The sequence below is a fragment of the Arvicola amphibius genome, chromosome 10 (assembly GCF_903992535.2).
Source record: "Arvicola amphibius chromosome 10, mArvAmp1.2, whole genome shotgun sequence".
Classification (NCBI taxonomy): Eukaryota; Metazoa; Chordata; class Mammalia; order Rodentia; family Cricetidae; genus Arvicola; species Arvicola amphibius.
Window position 1 is genome coordinate 77,831,183 of NC_052056.1, and position 21,431 is coordinate 77,852,613.

General features: G+C 39.0%; 1 protein-coding gene across 4 annotated transcripts in view; it reads left to right on the forward strand.

Moving 5' to 3' along the window:
- The window catches only part of LOC119824649 (sperm-associated antigen 6), a 141,694-nt gene that overhangs the window by 118,211 nt on the left and 2,052 nt on the right, over window positions 1-21,431 (forward strand). The window lies entirely within an intron of this gene.

The window sequence follows — 21,431 nt, forward strand, 5'->3', positions numbered from 1 at the left end:
CCATAATTCTCCTGCCCAAGACAGACCCTGGTTAGAATGCTGGTAAGCCACAGTCAAGTGGCAATACACATTAATGGAAATGGGTTAATCAAGATGTGAGAGTTAGCCAATAAGAGGCTAGAGCTATTGGCTAGGCAGTAATTTAATACAATTTCTGTGTGGTTATTTCGGGTGTTCGCTAGCTGGGCGGGACGAAACAAGGAGCCTGCACCTCTTACTACAGGCTAAGGCATATTTCTTTCACTGGCTCTGGTTCTAGGACCAACATGTATTTTTTTGGCTCTGGTTTGAGAGCCAGGGTGCATTTTTTTGGTTCTGGGTTCAGGGCTAAAATGTTTCTTTCACTAGCTCTGGTTTCAGGGCCAGGGTGGCCATTTTACATAGCACTAACTGAACTAGAGTTTCTCAAGCAGTCCTCCTCATCTTTAGTGACCAAAATAAATCATGCAAATATTGAAAAGCAAGGTTACCTTAGGGTACTTACCTCATAGAAAAGTCCTAAATCATGACTGAGTGCTTTATTAAAGATGCTGGGAGATGGGCGGACTAAATTTTGACAGAGGGATAGTGAAGAATGCATCTTTTCAGTTCAATATAGTGTAAATTTTATGATCTGGGGGTTATACACTGAGCAAATTGTAGGGATTCGGAACAGTCAGATGAATGGATTCTACCCATTTGTTTACTTCCCTCGAGTCTTGTACTGGTTTATAGTTTCAAGTTCCAGACTTTTGGACAGCAACAAGGGAGTATTGCAGGCCAACAGACAAGGAATAAGCCAATGTGAACCTTAATCCTTTCCCTGATGTCTGAACCCATGGGGCATCTCCCCAGATGTTAGTTGAAATGTATGGGTGGCACATGATTGCCAAGCCAGAAAGATTGCCTCTGCTCAAATTGTAGGAAGTTCTTGGATCAGCAACTTTTTTCATTCCCCCTCTAGGGAATGGGCTGGATTTTGGAGAAGCAGATATTTCTCACTTATTGGGCAGGTTATCGTTAAAGTCTTAGCAGAGCCTCCCAACTGCAACCCAGGACTCTCCTGAGAATGATATTGTTGCCTGGAGCTTGTTCAAGGGGTCCTGCCCCCATAAAGGGTAGGGATATTCAGGAATAGTAATAGAAGAATGAGTCACATTCCTTGTCCTAGGTTAACAGTCCAGTCAGTGATCCATTTATATTCTTTGATATCCTCTGTTGCCTCCTGTACTTTCATTGCTGGTTGGTAAGAGGTCCCAGGGGCTCCTGTAATAAAGAATAGCCCCCAAGTAGCCCCTGTGTTCACCAGAAATTATAGTATCTAATACTGAAACAGGTAGCCCCCCACAAACCCAAGCCAATCCTAGCTATATAGGATTAATGAGACCATGGCTCCTTTGAGCTAGCCCCCCAGGAGCCTATGGTAACCTTCACATAAGGGGCCAGCAGGCTTTTGGGCTTCTCATTTCATCCCTTCTAACAGAACCTGGTGGTTCTCACTGAGTGACCTCCTACCTCTCTCTATGTTATAGTCCCGTTGGGGTCTTCATCTTGGCAGAGCATGGCCAATTGCCTCTATCATTGAAACTATTCTGAGGAGTGTTTCAGTTGCTTTCACAGGAATCCATTCCCTTTCTTCAGTAGTGAAGAGGGTACAGAGAGTCTGCTGACATTCATTCATGGGGAGATAATTGAAAAAGATACGACCAAGTAGAGAAATTAAGGAATTGGGATTAGTGCTCAAAGGGGGGGGGGGTTCTGATTCTTCCAGTTGTAGAGATTCCAGTTGTGGAGAAAGGGACATACAGGTGGAGATTGTCAGGAAATGGTCATAGGGGAGTAAGGACTAAAGGAGGTGTCACTCCAGAACCAGAATTGGAGGAGTCAGGAGGGCCATATGGGACCCCCCCGGCACATAAAGAGAGGAGAAATGACAGGGGAGGTTAGGTGGGCTTGGGGAGAGAAGGTATGTGGAGGTAGGGAAGAGCTAGATGGTCGGGTAGTGGTAAGTGCAGACAGGATGTTGTAATTTAGAAAAAAGCAGCACATGAAAGAAAGACGCTATGCAACAGAGCTCAGGTGGAGAGGCTTTTTATTGGGGGAAAAGTGAATGGGAAGAGGGGGGAGGGAAGAGGAGAGATTGGCCTCTGGGTACAGGAGTGGCAGAAGAGGAGAGAGAGAGAGAGAGAGAGAGAGAGAGAGAGAGAGAGAGAGAGAGAGAGAGAGAGAGAGATACAGAGATGAAGAGAGAGGGGAGGTGAGTAGGGTCCTTTTAAAAGGGAACATAGTGAATGTGCACAGCAGGTGCTCTTAGTGGCTACTGCAGAAGACTACACTCCAAGGTCCAGCTAGTACAGACGCCTGAATATTAGCATGGGTAGTAGAGTGAGGCCATGGTGGTGGGGACTAGAGTGGCAAAGGTAGAGGTTGAGGTGAGGAAGGCAACAGGGGGTAAAGATGGTTCTACAGAGGGAGGAGGGATTCTTCCTGTGAGTCCTGCAGAATGGTTTTCAGAGGGTGCTCCTTGGTCTCTGCTACTGGCTCTTGAAAGGTGTGTCTACCAACAATCAGAGCTTGGACACCTTGTCCATTGCAGACATACAGACTGTCATCCAGGGGGGTGGATTGGAAGTTGCTTTAGCCTAAGGCAAGATGTTTCCAATCTGATCTGAGTGGCTGGGTTTACAGAGGGTGACATTAACCACTACTCATGCTATCTGAGAATCAAAACTACCCTGGGGGGGACAGTCAACCCCAAAAGTGGGCCATTGAGCTTTACAGAATGTTTGGAGGTGATACTTGACAATAGGATAATCATAATCCCTTTTAACTATAGGGGTACAATTTATCAAAATCCTCTAGAACACAGGTTAGAGGGCTGTTAGACTTGCTGGTCTTATTACCCATACTGTCCATTAGTTCAGTTGCCCCAAGTCCAAAATAAACCAGTTAACACAGAAAGTACAAAAGGCAGAAAGAGGACAGTAAATTAAAGTCAAAGACAAGATGTATAAGGACAAGACAAACAGAACATAAAACCAGACCAAAAACCTCAGGTGGGAAGTGTGATGTCTCACTTTTTGCTCTGGATGGGAGAATATTTGGGTTCTGTAGAAACCTGCCTGTCATATTCCTGATCAGGATCCCAACAGACCCAGGAGGTCTCCGCAGATGCTGGCTACTTTTGTACAGCACAGCAGTTCACTCTGTTAGTCCGAGTCAGTGAAACGGAGCCGAAAGCCAACCTCAGAGCTTTGAAACTTCTCAGGGTGTTTACCTTCTAAGGTGGCTCCTCACTCCTGGAGTCCTGGAGTGAAGGTCTGGGGTCAGAATTTGGGTGAATGATCTGATCTCACTGAGGTCCTCCAGAAAATGTTAATCCCACTGGGCAAAATAAAACCACCACTTCAACTTTGAATCAAATTTTAAGCAACTTTGATTTTATTGTGTGTACCCAAGAGCTGGGCAGCAACTGTTTCCTAAGTCAGGTTAAAGAGAGCAGCCCCACTGTGTGGGGATGGTGCACGCCTTTAATCCTATCACTCAGTTGGCAGAGGCAGGTGGGTCTCTGAGCTCAAAGCCAATCTGGCCTACCGAGGGAGTTCCAGGACAGCTAAAGCTGCACAGAGAAAACCTGTCACTAAAACCAACCAATCAAACAAGTAAACAAACAAACAAACAAAAAGAGAGAACAGCCTGAATCCATTTCTTTGGCCCCTTTTAAGGAGTAAAATCACAAGTAGTTGCCAAGCAGGTTTGCAGAAGGGAGAGAATGGGACAATAAGAAAATACAAAAAAATCTAAACAAACAAGCAAACAACTCCCCACCCCCAAACATGAGGTCACCATGTGATTAGTGAGGGCCAAAGAGGACCAGGGAGGACCAGGGTAGGCCACGGAGATGCAGGGATGCTCAGCGAGGATTAGGGTATTTTCAAAGCAAGTCAAGGTCAAGGTTTCAGGCTCCAGGGAAACAGACCTAAAAACAGCAACTCAGCTCTTAACATTAAATAGAAACTTTTTAACAATATAGCATAATGGCTCCTATCTTCAAAATGGAGTCAGACAGGTTCCTCAGTAAACTCTGGGCAAGACTCCTCCCAGCTAAACTTTCAACTTGTGAAAAGGAATTAAAGAAAATCTTGGTGACAAATGTCTTATCTCAGCACTCTCTGAGATAAATGTCTTATCTCAGGCAGAAGTAGTTTGATTTATGAGTTCAAGGCCAGCTGGTCTTTAGAGAGAGTTCTAGTACAGCCAAGCTTAGGCAGTAAATAAAATCTTCAAGAACAGAAAGCTGGTGAAGATGTTATTGAATGAGGGACCATGTTCCAGCCCCAGCAAGCAGCAGAACTTGGAAACTTTGGCCACGTGGTTCTGACATTAGAGTCAAGGATACAAGAAAGGGGTTATGAAATCTCCCTTTGCAACAAAGGAAAGCCACTGAGGTCAGGAGTGTGTCAGGGTTGTTAAGAGAGGTCTAAAGAGGCCATTGTGTGGAGTTGTGAGGTAAAGCCTGGAATATCTTGGAGCCCCCAAGATGATGGAGATGCCAGAGTTGTGGGATGCCTGCCAAGGAAAGATGCTAATGGAGTGAACCAGCCCAAGAGAAAGAAGTGTGCTGCATTCTACAAAGCTTGAGGATTGGAGCTCTGACGAGCATTTTGACATCAGACATGGAGATACAGAGTTTGGAGTTTGCCCTGCTGCTTTTTGGTCCTGCCTGGGTTCAGTATTTCCTCACTTTGCTTCCTCTCCTCCGTTTTGGAATGGTAACATACATCCTGTACCTTATATGTTGGAATTTTGTGATCTGATTTTAATTTTATAGGGGATTACAGTTAAGAGATTGCCATGAGTCTCAGAAGAGACTTTGGACTTTGGAATTTTAAATAAGGTTGAGACTGATAGAATGTGGGGACTTTTGAATTTGAACTGAATGCATTTTCTGCAATACAATATGGCTGCAAGCCTGTGGGGGTCATGGAGTGGAATGTGCTGGTTTGAATGAAAATGGCCCCCATAGGGTCCTAGGGATGGCACTATTAGGAAGTGTGGCCTTGTTAAAGTAAGTGTGTCCACACTGGAGGAAGTGTGTTCATATGCTTAAGCCAGGCCCAGTGTTACTCTCTCTTCCTTTGCCTGAGGGTCCATGGTAAGAAAGTCTTTCTGAATATTTATTGGTGGCTGACACAAAGGAATGAAGATGAACTAGAAGGGAAGACTGAGTTGGTCTGGCGGAAAGCCTCAAGCTCAGTCTCCATTGTATTCTTAAGGAAACAAAGTATTTCCCTATGATCTCTTAATATGTCTTTAGGGTTTTCTTCCTGTCTTCCTTCTTCACCCCCACTACTGGCCTCTCTATTTCCTTCCAAGTTAAATACCACCTCCCTTTATGGGTCCTCTACACCCATCTCTAGAGCTCTTGCTATCTGCAATAGTCCCTTTTAAAAAGATTCCCTGGTTTCTGTGACTCATTGATGTTATGTACTCACATATAAAGCTTTGGAGTTGGGACCAACAATCAATAGTGAATGTGTGGTGTTTGTTTTTGTGAATCAGAGTCACATCACTGAGTGTACTATAGTCTTTTCTAAGCTCCAGCCACTTAGTGCAAATATGATTTCATTTTTTTTTCCAGCTGAAGAGCATTCAATACTGTATATGTATCCCATTTAACCATTCATTGATCAGCTGAAGGCTATCTAGGTTTCTCCACTCCCAAGCTTTGGTGAATTGAGTGCTGATGAGTATGGCTGAACAAGTATCTCAGGAGTAGGGTGTTGAGAATTTTGGGCATATCTCAAGGAGTAGGATAGCCGGGTCATACGGCAGATCAATTTTTAGGATTTTGAGGATTCTCCAGATTTATTTTTGAGATGCTGTCCAGGGTGCTCTCCACTAGGATTGGATGAGGTTCTCCTTTCTCCACATCTTTGTTGTCAGTTGTTGTCTTGATCTTAGTCATTTGGACTGGGGTAAGATGAAATTGTAGAGTAGCTCCAATTCACATTTGTCTAATTCCTAAGGAGGTTAAAAATCTTTAAAGCGATTTTATGATGGTTTAAAGTTTTTCTTCTGAGAACTCTGATAAGGCCTATAATTCATTTTTTCAATTGAGACACTTGTTTTCTTGGTAGTCTCTGTTTTTGGAGTTCCTTATATATTGTTAATCCTCTATTGGAAGCAAAGCTGACTAATATCTCTCCCACTCTGTGGTTTCTTCTTTAGTCAGTTTAGATAGTACTTTTTTTTCTCATTATTTTTTTATTAAAAATTTCCATTTCCTCCCCTCCTCCTCCCCCTTCCCTCCCCTCCCTTCCACCCATACCCCCACTCTGCGCCCCTCTCCAAGCCAAAGAGCCATCAGGGTTCCCTTCACTATGTTAAGTCCAAGGTCCTCCCAGCTCCCCCTAAGTCCAGGAAGGTGAGCAACCCAACTGACAAGGCTCACAGTGAGCCCGTCCATGCTGTAGAGTTCATGCTCATTGCCGTTGTTCTTGGTTTCTCAGTCCTCCTCCACCGTCAGCCACATTCAGAGAGTCCGGTTTGGTCCCCTGTTCCATCAGTCCCATTCCAACTGGACTTGGTGGTCTCCTGTTAGATCTGTCCCACCGTCTCAATGGGTAAACGCACTCCTCACGGTCCTGACTTCCTTGTTCATGATCTCCCTCCTTTTGCTCCTCATCAGGACCTTGGGAGTTCAGTCCCGTGCTCCTATGTGGGGCTCTGTCATTTTCTCCATCCAATGCCAGGTGAAGATTCTATGGTGATATACAAGATATTCATGAGTATGGCAATAGGATCTGGACATTTCTGGCACCCTCTCCTCAGCTGCCCAAGGACCTAGCTGGGGGCATCTTCTTGGACACCTGGGAACCCCTCTAGAGTCAAGTCTCTGCCAACCCTAGAATGGCTCCCTTAACTAAGATATATAATTCCTTGTTCCCATATCCACCCTTCCTATATCCCCACCATCCTATTCCCCCAGGCTCTTCCCATCCTCCACTTCACACTTTTCTCTCCCCATCCCCCTTCCCCCATCCCACCCCACCCCTATGTTCCCATTTTTTGTCCGTCAATCTTGTCTACTTCCAGTATCCAGGAGGATAACTATATGTTTTTCTTTGGATTCACCTTCTTATATAGCTTCTCTAGGATTTTTTACGAATTATAGGCTCTATGTCCTTTATTATGGCTAGAAACCACTTATGAGTGAGTACATCCCATGTTCTTCTTTTTGGGCCTGGGTTACCTCACTCAGGATGGTGTTTTCTATTTCAATCCATTTGCATGCAAAATTCAAGATGTCATTGTTTTTTACTGCTGAGTAGTATTCTAATATGTATATATTCCACACTTTCTTCGTCCATTCTTCCACTGAAGGGCATCTAGGTTGTTTCCAGGATCTGGCTATTACAAATAATGCTGCTCTAAACATAGTTGAACAAATACTTTTGTAATATGATTGGGCATCTCTTGGGTAAATTCCCAAGAGTGGGATTGCTGTGTCCTGGGGTAGGTTGATCCCAAATTTCCTGAAAAACCTCCACACTGCATTCCAAAGCGTTTGCACAAGTGTGCATTCCTACCAGCAATGGATGAGTGTACCCCTTACTCCACATCCTCTCCAGCAAAAGCTATCATTGGTGTTTTTGATTTTAGCCAATCTGACAAGTGTAAGATGGTATCTCAATGTTGTTTTGATTTGCATTTCCCTGATTGCTAAGGAGGTTGAGCATGCCCTTAAGTGTCTTTTGGCCATTCGAACTTCTTCTGTTGAGAATTCTCTGTTCAGTTCAGTGCCCCATTTTTTAATTGGGTTAATTAGCATTTTAAAGTCTAGTCTCTTGAGTTCCTTATATATTTTGGAGATCAGACCTTTGTCAGTTGCGGGGTTGGTGAAGATCTTTTCCCAGTCAGTAGGCTGCCTTTGTGTCTTAGTGACAATGTCCTTTGCTTTACAGAAGCTGCTCAACTTCAGGAGGTCCCATTTATTCAATGTTGCCCTTAATGTCTGTGCAGCTGGAGTTATGCCTAGGAAACGGCTCCCTGTGCCCATTTGTTGTAGAGTACTTCCCACTTTCTCCTCTATCAAGCTCAATGTGTTCAGATTAATATTGAGGTCTTTAATCCATTTGGACTTGAGTTTTGTGCATGGTGATAGATATGGATCTACTTTCATTCTTCTACAGGTTGACATCCAGTTATGCCAGCACCACATGTTGAAGATGCCCTCTTTCTTCCATTGTGTACTTTTGGCTCCTTTATCAAAAATCAGGTGTTCGTAGGTTTGTGGTTTAAGATCCGGGTCTTCTATACGATTCCATTGGTCAACTTCTCTGTTTTTATGCCAGTACCAAGCTGTTTTCAATACTGTAGCTCTGTAATAGAGTTTGAAGTCAGGGATGGCAATGCCTCCAGAAGTACCTTTATTGTATAAGATTTTTTTGGCTATCCTGGGTTTCTTGTTTTTCCATATAAAGTTGATTATTGTCCTCTCAATCTCTGTGAAGAATTTTGATGGGACCTTTAAGGGGATTGCATTGAATCTATAGATTGCTTTTGGTAGAATTGCCATTTTTACTATGTTGATCCTCCCAATCCACGAGCAGGGGAGATCCTTCCATTTTCTGGTATCCTCTTCAATTTCTTTCTTCAAAGACTTAAAGTTCTTGTCAAATAAATCCTTCACTTCCTTGGTTAGAGATACTCCCAGATATCTTATGCTATTTGTGGCTATTGTGAAAGGTGATACTTCTCTGATTTCCCTCTCTGCTTCCTTATCCTTTGTGTATAGGAGGGCGACTGATTTTTTGGAGTTGATCTTGTAACCTGCCACGTTACTGAAGGAGTTTATCAGCTGTAGGAGTTCTTTGGTGGAGTTTTTGGGGTCGCTTATGTATACTATCATATCATCTGCAAATAATGAAAGTTTAACTTCTTCCTTTCCAAATCGAATCCCCTTGATTCCCTTATGTTGTCTTATTGCTATTGCTAGAACTTCAAGCACTATATTGAAGAGATAAGGAGAGAGTGGACAGCCTTGTCGTGTTCCTGAATTTAGTGGGATAGCCTTGAGTTTCTCTCCGTTTAATTTGATGTTAGCTGTTGGCTTGCTGTAAATAGCTTTTATTATATTTAGGAATGACCCTTGTATCCCTAATCTCTCCAAGACCTTTATCATAAAGGGGTGCTGAATTTTGTCAAATGCTTTTTCAGCATCTAATGAGATGACCATATGGTTTTTTTCCTTCAGTTTGTTTATATGATGGATTACATTGATAGATTTTCTTATGTTGAACCAGCCCTGCATCTCTGGGATGAAGCCTACTTGATCGTAATGGATAATTTTTCTAATGTGTTCTTGGATTCGGTTTGCCAGTATTTTATTGAGAATTTTTGCGTCAATGTTCATGAGTGAGATTGGCCTGTAATTCTCTTTCTTGGTTGAGTCTTTGTGTGGTTTAGGTATCAGGGTAACTGTAGCTTCATAGAAGGAATTTGGCAGTGACTCTTGTGTTTCTATATTATGAAATACCTTAAGGAGTATAGGTATTAGGTCTTCTTGGAAGTTCTGGTAGAATTCCGCATTGAAACCATCTGGTCCTGGGCTCTTTTTGGTAGGGAGGTTTCTGATAACAGTTTCTAATTCTTCGCGACTTCAGGACGATTTAGAGCATTTACCTGGTCCTGGTTTAACTTTGGTATATGGTATTTATCTAAAAAACTGTCCATTTCTTTTACATTTTCCAATTTTGTGGCATACAGGCTTTTGTAGTAAGATCTAATGATTCTCTGAATTTCCTCTGTGCCTGTGGTTATGTCCCCCTTTTCATTTCTGATCTTAATAATTTGCGTGTTCTCCCTCTGCCGTTTGATTATTTTGGCTAAGGGTTTGTCAATCTTGTTGATTTTCTCCAAGAACCAGCTTCTTGTTTCATTGATTCTTTGGATTGTTTTCTGTGTTTCTATTTTGTTGATTTCTGCCCTCAGTTTGATTATTTCCAGTCTTCTACTTCTCCTAGGTGAGTCTGCTTCTTTTTTTTCCAGAGCTTTCAGGTGTGTTGTTAAGTCACCAATGAGTGCTTTCTCCATTTTCTTTAAGTGGGCACTTAGTGCTATGAATTTTCCTCTTAGCACTGCTTTCATTGTGTCCCATAAGTTTGAGTATGTTGTGTCTTTGTTTTCATTAAATTCAAGGAAGACTTTAATTTCTTTCTTTATTTCTTCCTTGACCCAGCTGTGAATCAGTAGTTGACTGTTCAGTTTCCATGAGTTTGTGGGCTTTCTGGGGGTAGCATTTTTGTTGAATTTTAATTTTAATCGATGGTGATCCGATAAGATGCAGGTGGTTACTAATATGTTTTTGTAACTGTGGAAGTTTGCTTTGTTACCGAGTATGTGGTCAATTTTCGAAAAGGTTCCATGAGCCGCAGAGAAGAAGGTATATTCTTTCCTATTTGGGTGGAATGTTCTATAGATGTCTGTTAAGTCCATTTGTTTCATTACCTCCATTAAGTCTTTAAATTCTCTGTTTTTGTAAGCTTCTTGAACCTTAATAGGAATATCTTTCTCTAGGTTTGGGAAGTTTTCTTCTATAATTTTATTAAATATATTTTCTGGACCATTGAGCTGTAATTCTTCTCCTTCTTCTACACCTATTATTCTTAGGTTTGGTCTTTTTATTGTGTCCCAGATTTCCTGAATGTTTTGTGATGAGAATTTGTTGGATTTGCTGTTTTCTTTGATCAGTGCGTTTATTTTCTCTATGGTATCTTCAGAATCTGAGATTCTTTCTTCTATCTCTTGTATTCTGTTGGTTGTGCTTGTTTCTGTTGTCTCTGTTCGTTTACATAGATTTTCCATATCCAGCTGGTCCTCGCGTTGTGTTTTCTTCCTTGTCTCCATTTCAGTTTTCAAGTCTTGCACTGTTTCCATTATCTGTTTGATTGTTTTTTCTTGGTTTCCTAGGATATCATTTACGGATTTACTCAATTCTTCAAACTTTTTGTTATTCTTCTCGTCCATTTCCTTAAGGGAGTTTTTCACCTCCTGTTTAAGGGACTCTATTACTTTCATAAAGTCAATTTTTTCTTCTTCTTCTTGACTAGTGTGTTCAAGTCCTCCTGTTATAAGTTCGCTGGGTTCTGGTGCTTTCATGTTGTTTTTCAAATTGTTAGAGGAAATCTTGCATTGGCGCCTGCCCATTTGTTCCTCTGAACAATCCCCTTTGGGTCTTCTTTTAGAAGTTCAATTCACCCCAATGAATTCAATTCACTCACCCCAATGAATTCAATTCACTCACCCCAATGAATGATGGATCTTCTGGTAGACAGTCAGGTTTCCTTGCTGGACAAGCAGTTCGGTGACAAAGGGCCTACCTTGCTGCAGGCAGGCTATTGAAACAGGGGACCTCCCACCGGCCTGGGTGCACTCAATTCCAGGACCCCGGCGCCCAAACAGGCTGAGCTGTGGGATTTTGTGGCCCCAAAGACGGGAGGATGAAGGGGGGGTGTGTGTTCTGGGTGCAAGCTGGGAAGTGACAGGAAGAGAGAGGCACTATCCGGGGAGAATAACCCCTGCAGGAAGAGCAGGAAGTGTCTAGATAGTACTTTTAAAAAGTTTTTTTTTTTTTTTTAATTTGAGGTCATGTGTCAATGGTTGGCCTTAATTACTGAGCATTGGAGCCCTGCTCAGAAAACCTTTCCTGTACCTGTATCTTAGGGCACTGCTTTCTTCTAGTAGTTTCACTGTTTCAGGTTTCACATTGAGGCCATTGGTCCATTTTAGAGTTTATTTTTGTGACAGGTGATGGATGTGAATCTAATTTCATTCTTCTATATGTGGACATCCAGTGCTGTTTGCTGAAAACTCTATCCTTTCTCCAATGATGATTCTGGTATTTTTGTCAAATATCAAATGGCTATAGTTACATGGTCTCATGCTTGAGTCTTCTGTTGTTCTGCATGTTTATGTTTGTGCCAATGTCATGCTGCTTTTATTGCTATACATCCATAATATAGCTTGAAATCTGCAATAATAATGCCTCCAGCATTTATATTTCTGTTCAGAATTGCTTTGGATATCCAGTGATTTTTGGGGTTTTTATTTTTGTTTTGTTTTCTAGTTGCATATGAATTTTAGGGTTTTTCCCTGTTCTTGTGAAAAGTGTCATGCAGATTTTGATTGAGTTTGTATTGAATTTGTAAATTGCTTTTGGTGGAATGGTTATTTTCACAATATTAAATTACCAATCCATGCGCATGGTGAGTCTTTCTATCTTCTACTGCCCTTGTCAGTTTCTTTCTTCGGAGCTTTAACATTTCCTTATAGCAATCTTTCATATCTGTGTTTATTCCTAGACATTTTTGAGGCTTCTGTGAATGGAGGTGTGTTTATGATCTTTTTTTTTTTTTATTTTTGTACTCGAAGCTCAGTTATTTATTTAGTATTCAAGGAAGCTCTGTATACAAATGGTGGTAATATCATTTATAGCCTAAATACAACCCAAGTTTGTATAAAATTATCAAAGGAGTTTTCACAATTTTATAAAAATTTATCCATGAAATTGTTATTTTTTTATCATCATACTTGCTATTGGTGTATAGACATGTTACTTATTTTTGTAGGTTGGCTTTATGTTATGCCACCATATTGAAATTGTTGATCATTTCTAGATGTTTTCTGATAGAATATTTGGGATATGTTATATATATCATCTGCAAATAGGTATAATTTGACTTATTCTTTTCATATTATCCTTGTATCCCTTTAGTTTTCTTTCTTTGTCTTATTTCTCTAGCTAGTAATTAAATATATTAAATAGCAGTGGGGATGGTGATCAGCTTCATTTTTTTCCTGATTTTAATGGTATCATTTTAAGTTTTTCTCCATTTAGGCTAATGTTGGTATTGTGTTTGTCACAGGTAGCCTTTATTATGTTGAAGTATCTTTCTTCTATTCATACTTTGCCTAGAAATTTTATTATAAATACATGTTTAATTTTGTCAAAATATTTTTTGCATCCTATAAGATTATCATTATTTTTTTGTCTGTAAGTCCATTTATATTGTATATTACATTTATTGACATATGTATGTTGAACTATCACTGTATCTCTGGAAGAAAGCCAACTTGATTGTGGTAGATGATCTTTATGATATATAATTGTGTTTGGACTTCAGAATTTATTTTTGCTGTATTTTCATATCATCACAAGGGAAATTGACCTGCAGTTATGTTTATAAAAAAGGTGCTACTTCAGTTTTTAGTTTTGGGGATAATTTAACAATTATTGGTTGTAGATCTTCTTTGAATGTCTGGTAGAATTGTATTGTTAATGTATCTTGGCCTGAACTATTTTTCATCAAAAAGATCTGTTAATTTTTTTTAAAACCAATCTATGCAATATAATTCTTGAGGTTCTATTTAGAGGAATAAGACAACAAAAGGAGATCAAGAAAATACAAATGAGAAAAGAAGTCAAATTCTCACTATTTACTGATGATATGATAGTTTACATAAGTGACCCCAAATATTCTACCAAGGAATTTCTAAAACTCAATAAACAGTAATATAATGTAATGTAGCAGGATACAAGATTAACTCAAAAAAATCAGTAGCCCTCCTTTACACAAATGATAAATGTCATGAGAAAGAAGTCAGAGAAGTATCACCCTTCACAATAGCCACAAATAACATAATATATCTTGGAGTAACACTAACCAAACAAATGAAAGACCTGAATGACAAGAACTTTAAGTCTTTGAAGAAAGAAATAGAAGACACCAGAAAATGTAAAGATCTCCCATGCTCTTAGGTAGTTAGAATTAGCATAGTAAAAATGGCAATCTTACCAAATGCAATCTACAAATTCAATGCAATGCCCATCAAAATCACAGCAAAATTCTTCACAGACTTCCAAAGAATAATACTCAACTTCATATGGAAAAGCAAAAAGCCCAGGATGGCCAAAACAATTCTGTCCAATAAAGGAACTTCTAGAGACATCACAATCCCTGACTTTAAACTCTACTATTGAGTTACAATACTGAGACCAGCCTGGTATTGGCATAAAAACAGGCAGGAGGACCAATGGAACTTGATCAAAGACCCATATATCAATCCACACACTTATGAACACCTGATTTTTGACAAAGAAACAAAAAATATAAAATGGAAAAGATAATATTCAATAAATGGTGCTGGCATATCAACATGTAGAAGAATGAAAATAGATCCATATTTATCACCATGCACAACACTCAAGTCCAAATGGATCAAAGTTCTCAACATAAAACCAGCCACACTGAACCTCATAGAGGAGAAAGTGGGAAGCACACTTGAATGCATTGGCGCAGGAGACCATTTCCTAAATATAATTCCAGTAGCACAGACACTGAGAGAAACAATTAATAAATGGGACCTCCTGAAACTGACAAACTTCTGTAAAGCAAAGCACATGGTCAACAAGACAAAACAGCAGCCCACCGAATGGGAAAAGATCTTCACCAACTCCATATCAGACAAAGGGTTGATCTTCAAAATATACAAAGAACTCAAAAAATGGTCATCATAAGCACAAATAGTCCAGTAAAAAAAATGGGGTACAGACCTAAATAGAGAACTCTCAAGAGATGAATCTAAAATGGCTGGAAGACACTTAAGGAAATGTTCAACATTCTTAGCCATCAGAGAAATGCAAATCAAAACAACTCTAAGATTCCATCTTACACCTGTAAGAATGACCAAGATCAAAAACACTGATGACAGCTTATGCTGGAGAGGATGTGAGGAAAAGGGAACACTCCTCCATTGCTGGTGGGAGTGAAAACTTGTACAACTTCTTTGAAAATTGGTATGGCAATTTCTCAGAAAATTAGAAAGCAACCTACCTCAAGACCCAGCAATACCACTTTTGGGTATCAAAGAATGCTCAATCATACCATAAGGACATATGATGTCGGATTCCCCTCTGTATGCTGTGAATACTATTGGTTAATAAAGAAGCTGTTTTGGACCTGTGATAGGGTAGAACAGAGTTAGGTGGGGAAAACTAAACTGAATGCTGGGAGAAAGAAGGTGGAGCAGAGAGAAATCATGTAGCTCCACCGGAGACAGACGCCAGAACTTTACCTCATGGTGATACACAGATTAATAGAAATGGGTTAAATTAAGTTGTAAAAGTTAGCCAATAAGAAGCTAGAGCTAATGGGCCAAGCAGTGATCTCTGCGTGATTATTTCAGGGCTGAGTAGCCTAGAACTAACTAGCAGCCTCCTACAACAAATTGGCACCAACATGGCCAACTGAAATCCACTTAAAACCTGAGAGAGCTTGAAAAGGAATTCTAGACACATACAGAAAAACAGAGTTTAACACAGCTTCTTGCTGTTTGCTGGCAGCATGCCGAAGCTTCTTTAAGAGAGGTCTTCCTGATTCAGTGGCACCAACCCCCTCTCCCAAAAGAAACAAAAACACCTTTCAGTTTCAAATGGCTGTTTCCTGGGCCCTGCTGTGAGCACAAACTCTGGCTCCTTCAGGAGCCCAAGCATTTAAATGGGGTCTATGAGCAGAATGCTACAACTTACTTAATGGAGACTTAGACACACTGTGTGCCTAAAAATGGGGCAATGTGCATGGCTCTCAGAGGCAATAAGCATACCTCTGGCATGTTTGACTGGGCTGAACAAGCAGGCAGGGCTACATTATGCCTATACATGCCCACTTAGCAAAAAAATAAAAGTAAATAAAAGCACTTCTGGTGAAATTGTGGGCAAATGGATGGATCTAGAAAACATATTGAGTGAGGTAATCCAGACCCAGAAAGACAAATATAATATGTACTCGCTCATAAGTGGCTTTTAGAAATAAAGCAAACCAACCTACAGTTCACAATCCCAGTGAACTCAGCAACAAAGAAAACCCCAAGAAGACATACATGGAAATAATCTACATGGGAAGTAGAAAAAGAAAAGATCTCCTGAGTAAATTGGGAGTGTGTGGATCATGAGAAAGGGCAGAATGGGTTGGGGGAGGAAAAGAGGGGAGCAGAGAAAAATATGTAGCTTAATAAAAACAATAAAAAGTAATTAAAAAGATTCTTATTACTATTTGACCTCCTTATTTGTTATGGATCTGTTTAAGTTGTGATATCTTATTGATTTCAGTTTGGTAGTTTAGATGAACCTACAAATTCTGTGTTTTTTTTTTTAGATTTCATAATTTAATGGCATATGAGTTTTAAAGCTTTCCTTTACAATATTCTGAATTTATTTGCTGTCTGTTGTAATGTTTCCCTATTCATTTGTGATTTTTTAAAAAGAAATTTGTGCCATAATCATTTAATTTGCTTTGTCAAAAATTTAAAATTATCAATTATACTTCTTCTTTGACAGTTTTGTACATGTATAAAATGCATTCTAATTATTTTTCCTCCTCATCTGTCAACTGCCCTTCCTCCCTACAAATCTTGTCTTCACATTCATGACTTTTTATTTTGCTTTGTGATATAATGAGTGATCTGGAATTTTATTTAAAAATATAGGTAGGTGTTAATAGAGGGGATGAGCCTGGGATAGGCTTCAGAAGAAGCTAAGCTTTAAGCCTGGCAGTCAGGTGTGATTTAACTTCCTTTGTTTTCTCTATCTCTGCACACAGTGGGCAGACATATAATATAGGAAAGCAGTTCTATACACATAGATCCCCAATCAGCATATTTTTAATAACTGCTCCGGCAAGATTTTTGGTCAGTTTGACACAATTTAAATTATCTAGGAAGATGAACCCAGGTTAAGAAAATGCCCCCATTAGACTGACTATAGGAAAGTCTGTGGGCCATTTTCTTGATTAACGACTGATGTGGGAGGGTCCAGCCCACTGGATGCCATCCCTGGCTCTGAGGGCCGAGATGGTATAAGAAAATCAGGATGAACAAGTCATGAGGAATAAGCTAGTAAATGGATTCCTCCATGGCCTGTTTTAGTTCCCACCTCTAGGTTTCTGCCTCGACTTCACATAGTGGAGTGTGATCTAAAAGGTGTAATCTGAAATAAACCTTTCCCTCCCCAAGTTGCAGATAGTAATGTTATTTTATCATAGCAATAGAAACCCCACCTACAACAGTAACAGAATTCAATACACTTGATAGTAAGCAAAAGGCCAAAAAGCAATACAGCAACACAATATTATCCCACATAATACATGGGCTAGATAAAGCTAATATATTTGTATTCCGAAAGACCATTTGACAGGTTAGGATAAACAATGATAACAAAAGGAAAAGAGGTTTATTTTGGCTCTTTATTGAGGACTATAGCTAATCTCAGGTTATATACCAAAGAAACTTGAGTTCCCATCTCAATTCCAGTTATTTCTGTATGACCTTGGAGATAATATTTAACTTAAGTTGCAGTTGCTGCATATATAAAATTATTACCTGTTGGGGACCCTTCCCCAACTACCTCAACTATGAATGACCCTGGGTAGTGCCACAGAAATCAGGACACAAGGGATGCAGAGTAGAAGACACAACTGCATTCTTTATTGCAAAGCCAGTGCTCTTTTATAATACTCAAATCACAATCCAAGCTAGGTTCTCATAATACTTGGAAATAGTTACAGAAACTAACAACTTTGTTACAAATTATTTCAAGAGCTTTGTGCCTTTGTTAATCTAAACAAGAGGCCTATTGCTATGGGAATAACTTTTGCCATTATATAATATATAAAAACACTTCATCAGGAGACAAACTACAACCTAATTGTAGCCTTTGAACTACAGTGCACATCTGTGTACTCAAGGACCGACTACTGGCAGGACATTCTACTGATAGAGGAGGTTTGCCTCCTCCTTACATGACCTGCCAAGCATGTCAGCAAGAATGTTACCTTAAGTCAGCCCTGCACAGAGTTTCTATGCTGTTCAAAGCTAGCCCTCCACAATTACCTATCTCATATTATTAGAAGTAAATGAGAACAATGCTCAGCCAAAGGGCTTGTACTAATAAGATTCAGTTTCTTAATCATTTCTTTTCCCTCTTTTAGGCACCTCAATCATCTTTTTTTCCTTTTGAGTTTATTATTACGTAAATCATATTTAATTTTATAATAGTATTGGAAAAACCATGCAGCACTACTTGGTTACTTGTTTTTCACTGTTAATTTTTATGTTTATGTTTTCAAGTGTAAAGGCAATAAAATAAATTCATTCTGCTGATATTTAAATTGCTTTTAGTTGCTGATATAGAATTCCATACTTCCTTTTAATCAGAGGATAGTTTTTAATTTATTGGCATCAGGATACACTAAGAAGAACAGAGGCTTTCTGATGGTTAGTACACAATGTGATATATTTATTTATGAGTCCATATTTTGTGATTCATATGTGATCTGTATGAACTAATAGGGAGCTAAGAATGCTAAATGTAGTTCTGCTGATAAAGGTTAGTGGGTACGTCTGAGCATATTTCCTTCTTTGGGAATTCTGTCATCTGTAAAGCCTTTGAGGTTTTGGAGAAGGAAGTATAGCAATGGCAGGTAGTATGTAAATAAGCTTGGTGAAGCCTAAAGAAGTATTTGCAGTGTCCAATTTATTAGTGGAGATTTATATTTTAAGTTACTGTTTAATAGAACTATAATGTGAGCCACATACATAATTTCAAATTTTTGATAGCCATGTTTAAGAAATCAAAATAAAACAGTATAAATAAATTTTAATTATTTCTTATTAATTCAAATATCCAAACATTATAATTTCAAATTTTATCAATAGAAAATTGTTGAGTTAATTTATGTTTTTATAATATTTTTTCATTTATGCTGAAACTTAATTCAGAGAGCATTTTCTACTATAAACTTTATCTGAAAATTTTTCACATATAAATTATAATTACAAAATTTATAGGTGAAAAAGTGACTCATAGGTTATTCTAGATCCACAGTTGGACAATGTACCAAGACTGAGATATGGAACACTCAGTTGTAAATGGATGTCTTCATTAAAGCTCTCCCTTCAGTGCTCAGAGTTGTATAAGGAAGAGGAGGAAGCAAGATTGTAAGAGCCAAAAGTGATGGGTAACTATAGATGGAAGTTTTTGTCCTACCTGGTCCCACAGCTGTTCAGTCCCAAATAAACACACAGAGCCTTATTTTAGTTTTAATTTGTTTGGGCTATTAGCTCAGGCTTATTATCAACTAGCTCTTACAACTTAAATTAACCTGTAATTCTTGTTTGTTTAGTTAGATAGCTTGGTACCTTTTCTCAGTAAGGCATTCTCATCTTTCTTCCTGTGTGTGGCTAGTGACTGTGTCTTTCTTTCCTCTTCCCAGAATTCTCCTAGTCTGGTTGCCACAACTACACTTTTTGCCTGGCTACTGGCTGATCAATGTCGTATTAAACCAATACGAGTGGCAAATGTTTACAGTGTACAAAAACATTATCCTGCAGCAGTTCCCTTTTTTTCTTTTCAAAACAAGACCCTTAATCTAATCTCCTTTGTTTAGCTTTTTTCCTGACCATTGTCCATAACACCTTGTAACCAACACACTAAACAAAGACAAACATCCATAATCCACTTTTTGGGAATGTGGGCATAGTTTTCTTTCTTTCTTTTTTTTAAAAAATTTTATTGATTTTTTTATTGAGCTCTACATTTTTCTCTGCTCCCATTCCTGCCTCTCCCCTCCCCTTCAATCCTCGATCAAGGTCCCCATGCTCCCAATTTACTCAGGAGAATTTGTCTTATTCTACTTCCCATGTAGATTAGGTCTATGTATGTTTATCTTAGGGTCCTTATTGTTGTCTAGGTTCTCTAGCATTGTGATTTGTAGGCTGGTTTTCCTTGCTTTATGTTTAAAAACCACGTATTAGTGGGTGCATATGATAATTGTCTTTCTGTGTCTGGGTTACCTCACTCAAAAAAATGTTTTCTAGCTCCATCCATTTTCCGGCAAAATTCAAGATGTCGTTATTTTTTTCTGCTGTGTAGTACTCCATTGTGTAAATGTACCACATTTTCCTTATCCATTCTTCAGTCAAGGGGCATTTAGGTTGTTTCCAGGTTCTGGCTATGACAAACAAAGCTGCTATGAACATAGTTGAGCACATGTCCTTGTGGCACGTTTGAGCATCCTTTGGATATATACCCAAAAGTGGTATTACTGGGTCTCGAGGAAGGTTGTTTCCTAATTTTCTAAGAAATCACCACACTGACATTTAAAGGAGCTGTATTGTCTGTTTTCTTTAAAGCAAGATAAAGGGGCATAGAATTGTATAGGTAGAAAAATAAGAAGGCTCTTGAATGAGTTGGAGTGGAAACTATAACCAGAATATACCATTTGAATTTTTTTTCAGATTAAAAAAGTTATCGCTGTGTGGTGGCAGCACATGCCTTTAATCCCAGCACTCGGGAGGCAGAGGCAGGCAGATCTCTGTGAGTCTGAAGCCAGCCTGGTCTACAGAGCTAGCTCCAGGACAGGATCCAAAGCTACAACATATAAATGTTTTCTAATCATTGCATTATCAATTTCAAAACTTAGATACAAAGTATTCAGTTTCTCATGTAGACCAGTTGTTTGGAGTGTTTCTTAGCTTTGTGTGGACAGTGGATACCATAAACAACATAACTTAAAAAAATCATAGAAAATTTGCCTCTTGTAGTTATATAATAAAGTATCTGTTTACATCAAAAGCCCTTATAAGGGGCATAGGAGATTGAGGCAAGCTTTAAAATTTGTACTAACTCAGACTAATAGAGAAATAATTGGGAATGCTTAAGTGCAAGACTGCACGAAGGAACCCACTTCTGAAAGCCATTTTCCAAAGTAGAAGGCCTTGTGAGGAACATTCTTTAGATGTGTGTGTGTGTGTGTGTGTGTGTGTGTGTGTGTGTGTGTGTGTGTGATGTTTAACCCTGACTGTGTATAGGGATGTTATTGAAAAAAGAATACAGCTATTGATTTTTCACATGGTAATTTAACAAATTATGGAGGAAATTAATATAATATTATTCACAAATTTTTAAGTAGGCATAGGTAAAGTTAGCTGAAAGTGGCAAAATCAAGTCCAAACCAAGATAAAATGCTAATCTTTTATGAAATGTTCAATTTTAAAATATAATTCATATCACTATGTGTGTGTGTATGTATCTGTATATGGGTATATGTATGGACATATATGTATACATAGTTTATATTTTAGTAATTTTAAAAGTAATTTGTGAATTAGTTATTTATGTGAATCGTGATCAGATATAATTAAAATATATATTAAGAAATGATTTACAAGGCTTGAATGCAGAATTTGATAGTAATGATAAATTATATAGTCTAACATAAAACATCTATTAGCTATTGTCCTTTTAAAGTAACATTATGGAGTTGGAGAGCTGGCTGAGCAGTTGAGAGCACTGGCTACTCTTCCAGAGGATCTGGGTTCAATTCCAAACACCC